The sequence below is a fragment of the Peromyscus maniculatus genome, chromosome 1 (assembly GCF_049852395.1).
Source record: "Peromyscus maniculatus bairdii isolate BWxNUB_F1_BW_parent chromosome 1, HU_Pman_BW_mat_3.1, whole genome shotgun sequence".
NCBI classification, from domain to species: Eukaryota; Metazoa; Chordata; class Mammalia; order Rodentia; family Cricetidae; genus Peromyscus; species Peromyscus maniculatus.
Genome location: NC_134852.1, coordinates 127103193 through 127114321, shown reverse-complemented (window position 1 = coordinate 127114321; position 11129 = coordinate 127103193). Strand labels below are relative to the sequence as shown.

General features: G+C 43.7%; 1 pseudogene; it reads left to right on the top strand.

The window, feature by feature from the left end:
• Positions 1-1866: 1866 nt before the first annotated feature.
• Positions 1867-8033, top strand: LOC121830411 (RNA-binding protein FUS-like; annotated as a pseudogene).
• Positions 8034-11129: the final 3096 nt, after the last annotated feature.

Below are 11129 nucleotides of genomic sequence, written 5' to 3'. Positions count from 1 at the left end.
AGATGTCTGTGTGTGTGTGTGTGTGTGTGTGTGTGTGTGTGTGTGTGTTTGTATATGTATATGTATATGTATATGTGTGTGGTGTGTGCATCTAAGTGTGAGTGTAAATATATGTGTGCATGTGGTATATTATGTGTGTGTTTGTATATGCATATGTGTGTGTGTATGGTGTATGTGTGTATATGTGTGTGGTGTGTATGCTTGTATATATGTATGTGTGTGTCTGTGTTCGTGTCATGGCAAATTAAACAAAAACCAGAAAACAGTCACCCATTAAAGGTAGGAAGGAAAGGTGAAAATTAAACTTTTCTGAATGCAACCACTTCCAACAGTTTTACCTTTTAAGCATGCAGATATTCCACAAAATGATGAAACAAAATTATAACAAAATATTTAAAGCAATCCTTTCAAATATAAAGCATATTGAGGTAGATGAACTAAACTGTGTGTTGATTTGATGACTGAGCAGTGACAAAATATGAAATTATGTTAAAGTAAAGTATATTAATTAGAATATATGCATGCATGTATGTTTGTATGTATGAGTATATATACCCATCCCTTGGAATAAACCAGAGATTAAAAATAGCAATGAAGTAGCAGAGGAAATGACTTAGCAGGTAAAAAGTTTACCACATGTGCATAAGGACTAGATTTTGAATCTCTAGAAATCCACAGAAAGACCAGATGGGTGTCACAGCCCATGTATACTTCCAGCCTTGAAAGGTGGCTGGGTCAGGGGCCCTCAGAGCAAGCTGGCCATTGAGAGGAGCCATATCAGCAGCTCAGGGGCAGACTGAGAGACTCTGCCTCAGCAAATAAGGATGACTGCTAACATCAACCTTGGACCTCCACATGCACGCAAACATTCCAACATGCAAACTGAACACATGCTTGCAAAAATGGGAAATAGAGCAATGAAGAAGTGGCAGAGTTGCTTTCCACAGTCACATGGGAAGTTACCACATGAACAGTTGTTCTGGAGCTGTGTAAGAAGGTGCTGGACCAAACAGTGAATGGTTCTTGGTCACTGGGGCTCAGGGCACATCAGGAAGAAAATTGGAACACTTCAGTTTGACTCTCTGAGGCAAAGGTGTCAATGGGAGTGCACAATGTAGACTTATCTCTTAAAAGATTCCTTTCCATCCAACAGCGGGTCTGTCCACAGGTGAAGAGATATAGTGTGATGGGGGCCGAGAACATGGTGCAATGGATGAAGCTCTTGCTGTGCAAATACGAGGTCCTGCATTTGAGTCCCTAAGAACTCACGTGAAATCTGGATGCAGGCACACAGCATCTTCTTTGCTTTCTGTTGCTGTGATAAACCATGACCAAAAGCAGCTTGGGGAGAAAAGGGTTTCTTTCATCTTATACTTCCAGGTCAAAGCCCATCACTGAAGGAAGTCAAGGCAGGAACTAAAGGAACTTGGAGGTAGGAACTGAAGTCCAGGCCATGGAGGAATTCTGCTTATCAGATTGCTTCTCCTGGATTTTCCACTTTGCCTTATTATACACCAAAGGACCACCTGCCCAAAGGTGACATTGCCCTCAGGAGTGTGGAATCTTCTACATCAATCATCAATCAAGAAAATGCCCCCACAGGCCAGTCTCAAGGGGAATTTCCTCAGAAGAGGTTCTCTCTTCTCAGATGACTGTAGTTTGGGTCAAGTTAGGGGAAAAAAAGGAAAACAACAACAACTAGCTAATACATGCACACATCTGCAGTTCTAACACTCCTACAGCAAAATGGGAGATGGGAACAAGAGAATCCCCAGAAGGTTGTGGTCTCTATCCTGTGTAGCAGGGTGTAAGGTAAGGACTAACACCTGAGATTGTCCTCCAATGTTCACATGTGAGCCATGGCATATGTGCACCCACACTCATACACAAGTGCACACACACATCCCATTCATACACACACAAGGCAAGAAAAAGTGGTGCACACACACAGTGGAGCCTCTGTAGTGGGTAGCCATTCCAGCTTTGGTCTGGAAGTTCCAACCCCCTTTGAGGCTTCAGTAACTGTCACACCTACAAGGCAGGGCCAAGGGAGGACCCTGAAGACCCGAGATCTGGATGCGCCACCCTCTCTTGGTTCCTGGACCCTGGACACTGAAGGTAGACTGAGCAGAGTCTATGCACTATGTCTTTCCCAGACCCTGCAACCTACCTATCCCTTCATTTGTAAGTTACCCACTAAATAAACCTCCCTTTTAACTACATGGAGTGGCCTTAATAATTTCACCAATAAGCCTCATCCAGTATATATGAATGAAACTACATCAAATTTTCTTGCAGGAAAATAGAGGCAACTGAAGTCCATTGTGTAAGTCAGACACAAACAGAAAGAGAACAAGCATTTTCTATCTTGATAGAACCATGTGAGTGTCTGTGTGTGTGTGTGTGTGTGTGTGTGTGTGTGTTTACACCCTAGATATGAAACTAGAAGAGAGACTGAGGGAAGAGTCCACAATAGCCTTCCTAAACCTTGTCCACTCAGGTCCCATTTCACACAGGAACATCTTTTCAAGACCTTGGGAACATAGATATATAGAACAGTTGTACAAATACACTTGCTGACAGTAAGTCACATATAAATAGAATAAGTGTACAAAGCACACACTTGCTGACAATAAGTCATAGATAAACAGAATAAGTGTACAAAGCACACACTTGCTGACAGTAAATTAAAGTTAGATAAAATAAGTGTACAAAGATACTTAGTGACCATAAATTAAAGATGTATAGAATAAATGTACAAAAAATACTTCCTGACAATGAATCACAAATTTATTCTAAAATAATTTTTGATATATGAATAGTTTTACAGTTTATTAATGAAAAGCAAATTTGCATACTGAAAGGGTATGTTTGTGTATTTCACCTGAAGCATTAAGTCTTGGCTGATTAGCTGACACCACAGGGCACAGACCATCTCACCTTTTCAGAGGTGGTCAATATCTGATTCTATAATCATCAGTGCTGAGAGCACCCTTCTCATAAACACTTAGAAAAATGGGAGAAGTATGTTTAGTCCCATTTCAAAGATTGTTGGAAATTTTATCATAACCTCAATCCAGAATTCATCTAATTATCTTTATGATACTAAAGTCAGAAATTGTAACAATTTTAAAAAATCAAACACTTTAAAACAATGCAACAAAAAATACTAATTTGATATCTACATTGCTGAGAACAATGATAGAAAACACTAAAAGTCTTTGTTTTCTTTCCATAATTAAACCAATTACATTTATATAAGAGCAGAAAACATTGTAGGCACAATGAAAACACAGGGCACCTTAGTCTCAACTTTGAACCAAGGCATTCAGGCAGTGTCTCTTGGTGTGGTGTGGTTTGACAGTGTGTACTGTGCAAGGTGACCCTGCTGTGTGTTCAGAACCAAGGCTGCTGGGAAGCCGTGCGATACAACATGGCATTAATTAAGGCTTTGAATTTAACTTGATTGTTGTGTTCAGAATCCTTTTATTGCTGCCAACTCCACATTCAGTTACATGATCCCATCCATATAGAGTTACAACCTAGAGTTAAGGATCTGTGGGAGGAAGTGTGTAGGGAGATAAGATAGGTTTTTTCTATATGATTTGTGTGTATGTTTTATGTATATATGTATATATATAACCTAATATGTGTATTTATATTCTATACATGTATGTATGTGTGTGTGTGCACACGCACGCGCGTGTGCACAAAAATCCTATAATGAGACATTGGTATGCTAACTAAAAAAGCTACTAGAAGGAGCTAGAGAAAGGTTTCAGCAGTTAAGCTGTTTCTCTTGCAGAGGACTGGAGTTCAGTTTGGTTCACAACACCTGCATTTGTCTGCTCACAGTAACTCCAGCCCCAGGGGATCTCTCACCCTATTCTGGTCTTCACAGGCATCACATTCATGCTGTCATACCTCCCTGCCTACACACACACACACACACACACACACACACACACACACACATCAATAAGAAATAAAATATTTACAAAATGTCTAAAGAGCAGACAGGGAGATTTCTCAAGACAAGTGAGCTTTTCCCCACCATGGCTGAGCATGTGTCAACTTAGCTGTACATTTTAGCTTCATAAATCACAGAGTTTTCAAGCTGAGAGTGAGGGCTATTAATTGATTCATGGACCATGAAGGACCAGGCAGGGGCCATACATCTCCTCATCACAAGGCTGCTGGCGGCTGTGCAGAGAAGCCCTTTAACTTCCCCAGCATCTAATTCAATTAAAGGATTACTGGTTCTGCTGAGCAGGAGCCTGCAGATGAGCGTCTGAGTCCCATTATCAATCCTGAGAACATGGAGGAGGTCAAGGGGCAGGGGTGCTGACAGGCCTGCAGGCCCTCGGCCGTCAGTTACACACAAGGGCCTGGGACAAGCCTAGTTCCTGCTGGCTGCTGCAGTGAAGAAAATATGTCCATTTTCAAATAGGGTTTTGAGCTTGTGTTGATGACATAAATAGAAATGTCTACATATAATTCAATAGTCCTTCTATTTCATGCCCTCTCCCCAGCATTGACATTGAGTCAGAGGGTAGTTCTTGAATTGATAAGATACTGTAGTAAATGTCAGAGAAATATTGCTTTATAGATACAGCCTCGAGGCAGAAGCAGCCAGAGAAGCAGTCACTGCTATGAACTAAGAGCAATATGAAGAGCAGAGGACAGACAGAAAGCCTGCAGCTGCCTCTGCCCTGGAGCCACTAGCCAGTGTCCCCCTCCCTCCCTCCATCCATCCATCCATCCATCCATCCCTCCATCCCTCCTACCCTCCCTCCCTCCATCCCTCCCTTCCTCCCTCCATCCCTCCCTTCCTCCCTCCCTCCCTCCCTCCCTCCCTCTCTCCTTCTTTCTATCCTTTCCTCCCTCCTTCCCTTAATCCCTCCTTGCTGTTGAGCCTATTACGGCTCTGACTGGAGAGGAGCACACTGCAGTGGGATCTAGGGATCCACTGATGCATTCAGACACAACCTTGGCCCTGTCACCTCTAACATACTCAGGGACAGGAGCCACAACATCGCTGGGGACCCTTCCTGTCTCTCTGGTCTACAGACTTGCTCTGCTTCGTTTTGGAGCCTAGGTCCTGCTCAGGTGCGATTTCCAGCTTCAGAGCATTTCCATCTCCCATTTTGCAGATGGTACAACAGAGTCTGGGAAGCAGAAAGGTTTTGACTCCAAGCTATGTTTGGAAAACTCCCTTAAATGACCAGTTGCTGGATTTAGTCAGGCAGATTCTCCTCCAGACCTAACAGCTTTGTTGAGGTTTAATGCACATCTGATTCACCATTGTATTTTACTTTATTTTGTTTGTGTGTTTACATGTTTATGTATGTACATGTACGTATGCAGGTGAGCCTGCAGGTATGTGCATGTAGAGACCAGGGGGCACATCTGGTGTCTTCTTCTATCATTCTCCACCTTATCTGTTGAGACAGGATCTCTTACAGAACCTAGGGCTCACTCATTGGCTAGAATAGCTGGCCAACAATTGCCAGGGATCCTCCCCTCTCTGTCCATTAGCTCTGGGGTTATAGGTCCTTTACATGGCCTTTTACATGGGTAATGGGAATTTAAACTCCGATTCTTACACTTATGTGGTGTTCTAGTTTGTTTTCTATGGCTGCAATAAAACACCACGAACAAAGGTTACTTGTGGATGAAAGGGAGGTTTATTTCATTTACAGTTCTTTATCATTGAAAGAAGTCAAGCCAGGAACTTGGAGGCAAGAACTGAAGTACAGACTATTGAGGAGTGCCGTTTAATGGCTTTCTCCTAGGGTCCATACTCAGCTACCTTTCTTTTACTTCCCAAGACCACTTACCCATGGGTGGCAGTGCCCAGAGTAGACTAGGCCTTCCCACATCAATCTTTAATCAGGAAAATGCACCACAGGCTTTCTCACAGGCTAATCTGATGGAGACATTTTCTCATTGAGGTTCCTTTGTATGTATCCAGCAATGTCAAGGGGTTCTAGATCTCCTTCTCCCCCCACCTCCCATCACACCCCATGGTCCCTTTTTACTTTCCCAATCTTTGAGGTTACTTCAGGTTATGTACTCACATATTACAGTCTCACAAGGCCCTTCCTGTAGATGAAAAGCTACAGGCAATTAATGGCTGCCAAGAAAGAAAAAGAGGGGGGTGGAGAGAATTGGGTTTCTGTAGGGACAAGCCCCTGCTGCAAGTTAGTGTCTTATAGATATGAGAGGGAAGCTGCCTCCATGGACTCTCCTCAATATGGTGCCTAGACAGGATCTCACAAAAGGCACCACCAGTTGGCATACCATCATAGATGAGGAAAATCCAATGAACCTTCTGGTTTTTGGGTGTTAAGGACTTTCACCATCAAGCATCCACTTGATCTCCTCCAGAAACAATACAATGATATTTCCTCCCAGGGATACAACCCTCTCCCATTCTCAAAAAACAGCCTTTGGTCAGTCCTCTTGGAGTTGATTCAGTCACCTGGAATTTTGTTGCTTGGTGGCAACCTGTGTGGCGTGTGAGGACATGGTTTCAAATGACTGAGCAAGCAACTCAAAGCTATAGGGTCTACCCACCCAGCCTGAGCAGACCTGTTCCCAACAGAGCTATCAGCCCTAGAGCCAGCAGAGTTACAGTGGTTATGGCCAGCCCGCTGGCACTATAGGACACAGCCAAAGCAGCTATGGTTCTTCTTATGGGCAGACCGCAGAACACAGGGTCCCAATCAGCTCCCGAGGGATATGTTTCTGCTGGAGGCTATGGCAGCATCCAGAGTTCTCAATCTTCTTATGAACAGCAGTCCTCCTATCCTGGCTATGGCCAACAGCCAGCTCCTAGCAACCCCTCAGGAAAGTACAGTGGTCGTTCTCAGGACAGCAGCTATGGATGGACTCAGAATGGAGGCTGTAGCCAACAGTCTGGCTATGGAGAACAACAACAAAGTCATGGACAGCAGCTAAGCTCCTATAACCTGCCTCAGGAGTTTGGACAGCAGAACCATAATAGCAGCAGCAGTGTGGGCGGTGTAAGGGGTGGTGGAGGCAATGATGGCCAAGATTAGTCCCCACGAGTGGTGGTGGCAGTGATGATTCTGAAAATGAGGACTAGAGTGACAATGGCCATGGTGGCCATGGGGGAGGCTTAGCAGGACTGGGAGGGCTGTGGCAAGTAGTTACAACTACAGCAGTGGTGGATATAAACCCAGAGATTGTGAAGGTGGCCCTAGAGATAGAGGGAACATGAATGGAAGTGACTGTAGGGGCTTCAATAAACTTGGTAGCCCTTGGGATCAAGAACCATGTCACAATTCCAAACAGGATTAATTCAGACAACACCATCTTTGTGCAAGGCCTGAATGGGAATGTTACAATCAAATATGGATGATTACTTCAAGCATATTGAAATTATGAAGACAAATAAGACAACTGGATAGCCTATCATTCATTTGTGTACAGACTGGGAAACTGGCAGGCTGAAGGGTGAGGCAGCAGTCTCATTTCATGACCCACCTTCGGCTAAAGCAGTTCTCGACTGGTTTCATGGTCAAGAATTCTCTGGGAATCCTATCAAGGTTTCATTTGCTAGTAGACAAGCATGCTTCAATAGAAGTGATGGAAGTGGTCGTGGAGGCAGAGGGGAAGGAGGACCCATGGGCCATTGAGGCCATGGAAAAGGCGGCAGTGGTGGTGGCCAGGGAGGATTTCCCAATAGAGGTTGCAGGCAGAAACAAGCCAGGGCCTGGAAGTGTCCTAATCCTAACGTGAGAACACAAACTTCTCTTAGATAAATGAATGCCACTGACGTGAGGCCCCTAAATCAAATGGCCCATGAAGGAACCAGGAAGCTCTCATATTGGGGTAACTATTAGATGATCAACATGGCAGAGGAGGATATCATCTAGACAGCTACCAGGACTGATTCAAGGACAGTGGGGTCTTCTAATGGGGCTGGGAAAAGAGATGGCTTTGGCCCTGGCAAGATGGACCCCAGGGGTGAGAATAGACAGGGTTGCAGGAAGAAGATATATTAGTTTAGCTCCTAAAGTTCTGGAACAGCTCTTCTTCCTGTACTGTGTCACCCTTGTTGTACTGTAGCCTTCCAATACACAATTACCCATGGACTGTGTGTGTGTATGTGTGTGTGTGTATGTATGTATGTATGTATGTATGTATGTATGTATGTATGAGAAAGGGGGTGAGGGGAGGGAAGGAAGAAGGTAGGGAGGAAGGGAGGGGAAGAAGGAAAGAGAGACTATTGTAATTGTAACCACATCTCTGGTTCCCATTAAAAACCATCATTTTAGAAAGAAAGAAAGAAAGAAAGAAAGAAAGAAAGAAAGAAAGAAAGAAAGAAAGAAAGAAAGAAAGAAAGAAAGAAAGGAAGGAAGGAAGGAAGGAAGGAAGGAAGGAAGGAAGGAAGGAAGGAAGGAAGGAAGGAAAAGAAAGAAAGGTAGGAAGGAAGAAAGAAAGGTAGGAAGGAAGAGAAAGAAAGAAAGAAAGAAAGAAAGAAAGAAAGAAAGAAAGAAAGAAAGAAAGAAAGAAAGAAAGAAAGAAAGAAAGAAAGAAAGAAAGGGAGGAAGGAAGGAAGGAAGGAAGGAAGGAAGGAAGGAAGGAAGGAAGGAAGGAAGGAAGGAAGGAAGAAAGAAAGAAAGAAAGAAAGAAAGAAAGAAAGAAAGAAAGAAAGAAAGAAAGAAAGAAAGAAAGAGAGAGAGAAAAAAGAGAAGGAGAACACACAACCTTTGAGGAGCACCAAGTCCAGAGACATGGTGAAGCCTGACCATTACATTCATCTGGGTATCATGGTTTGAGGGCTGGACACATGGCTCATTTAAAACAATTGGGTCACCATCAGGACTTTCCAAAACCTACTCCAAGGTCACACACTCCCTCTTAGGATGTTGACTTAAGAGTCAACACAGAGAAAACAGATGGAGAAAGGGTGAGTCAATGATGTCACTTCAGCCCAGAATCACATTATGCTGGCAGCTCCATCCAGCCCTTGACTCTTCAAGTGTGTGATCCAATAAATTTCAGCTAACACTGAGTTACATGCTGCCCTCCTGTGACTCCAAAGCCTGTGTGAGGCTGTTAAGAAAACACGCACCCTTTCTGTCTGTGACTTGGAGCTCTGTGTCTTATGAAAAGTCTGGTGATAGCACTGGAGTGAACTCATCTAAAAAGTACTGCAGGGTCTTACATTTTCCATCCTGGGGAGGAAGTTCAAATCAAGAAACACTCCTTCACTAGGACCACACGTATTTCTCTGGTTTAGCTCTATGGCTGCACAGGCTGCTTCAACTTCAGTGGTTAATTCCATATATAACAGCCCAGCCTGGCCGCCCTCCCAGCAGCCTTTGCCAGTGGTGACTGCTATCAGAGTCTGGAGTCAGGCGGACTCACCTCCACAGCATTTGTACGCTAATCCCTTAAATGGAACGCAGCAGCTTATGTTTATCAGGAAGTTCTTTTTGAGAGAGGTTTGCATAATATCCAACAGTATTAAAAAAGAAAAAAATTCCCTTCAGCAATCAGTTCAGCAGGGACACTGTTTATTTTTGCTCCTTTCTATAGCTCACGAATCCAACCTGGAATTCCAGAGAAAGCTACCCTCGGCTTATGATTTAACATTCACCAACAACTGCAGAGGTTTGCAAGTCTGAGGACTGAAAAATTGTCCCTCTAGCTCAATTCTTTCAGTGAGAGGGAACAGGAAATTACTCCAGGGAAGAGGGCTCTTTTATCTCCCAGCTGTAGACGTATTTAGAACGAAGGGATTAAGGAGGTCAGAGCATAGTCCTCCCCTGACTAAATGGGGTTGATTTATTGCTTGGCGCCTCTATAATTCTTTCCTAAGTAAAGGCATACAATAGTATTTAACAGCTTGGGTTTGGAATTCCCCAAGCATGAATCCAAAATGTGCCAACATCTCTCAGATGTACGTGCCTATGAGGAAAGTACTAAACCATTTTGAACCTCAAACTCCTCTTCTGTAAAATGGTTTGATAATAAACCTCACTGGATGGGATTGTTTTGAGTGGTTTTTTTTTTTTTTTTTTTTTTTTTTTTTTTTAAGACTGCACAGGATAATGAATAAAATACACTTGGTTCTTGGGGCCTCATCAGTGCTCCTTTTGAATAGTATGCTATTCTTATTTCTTCTTATCCTCTGTGGACTGGTGTCTATCAGACCCTGCTGTCTCCCTCCAAGAAGGCAGGTTCACAGTCTACTCAGAGAACATAAGCGGCCAAGACGAACAGCCTTGCTAGAAGTGTCTCAGGCCGAATGATGTTGAACCAATGAGTTTAGCTGTCCTCTCTGAGAGAAGGGACATTTCAGGACCTCATGGCGTTGTGACCTTTTAAGTACCAGGAAGTTCAGCATGGGAAGGAGGTATTGACTTCGCATCTAGACTTTAGGAAGCATTTCCCTGCTTTCTCTGCTCTCTCCCTTTATTCTGAGTTTTTCAAGTGTTAGAAGATGATGTCACTCAACTTCCCATTCTGACTCTGCTTTAGCCCACTAGGTCTACTAGGTCTCTGCTCTGAAGTTTGGCCAGAGATGGCCAAGAATCATAATTTGATTCCACTGAGCACTACTCGGAATGACTCTAAGCTAGAGGCGTGGAAGGAAGGGTGTGGACCTGGGCACCCTGCTTGTTGTCACCAATGAAGCAACTCTTGGGCATTGAAACACTGACCTGTGAATGCAGGGTTGGTGAGAGGGAGGCTAGGAAGGACCATGGTGCCTGTGTATTCTGAAGGCCAAGGCTTCTGCCATGGCCATTCAAATGATTGATTTTAGCACATAAATAGAGGAAAGGGTGAAACATAGTTGAGGTATAGGATGGAGTCACCTCCAGTAAGACTTCTGTCCCTCCTCACCAGAAAGAAGCCTCCTTCTACAGTTCCTGATGCCGACAGCCACTGTTAAAGCACTTTGTTAGAGGTAGCTTATGCATGTACTGAAACAAGATACCTGCACTGGAGAACTTAGTCCAAGGCAGGGCCTCAGCTGGAGAAGCCAGACACTCTGTTTAGATGTCCACACACTAAAATGATGGCCACACAGGTGAGGGTTTCCTCAAAATCCATGTAGAAATTGGATTAAGCCTGCTTAAAATGGAGAC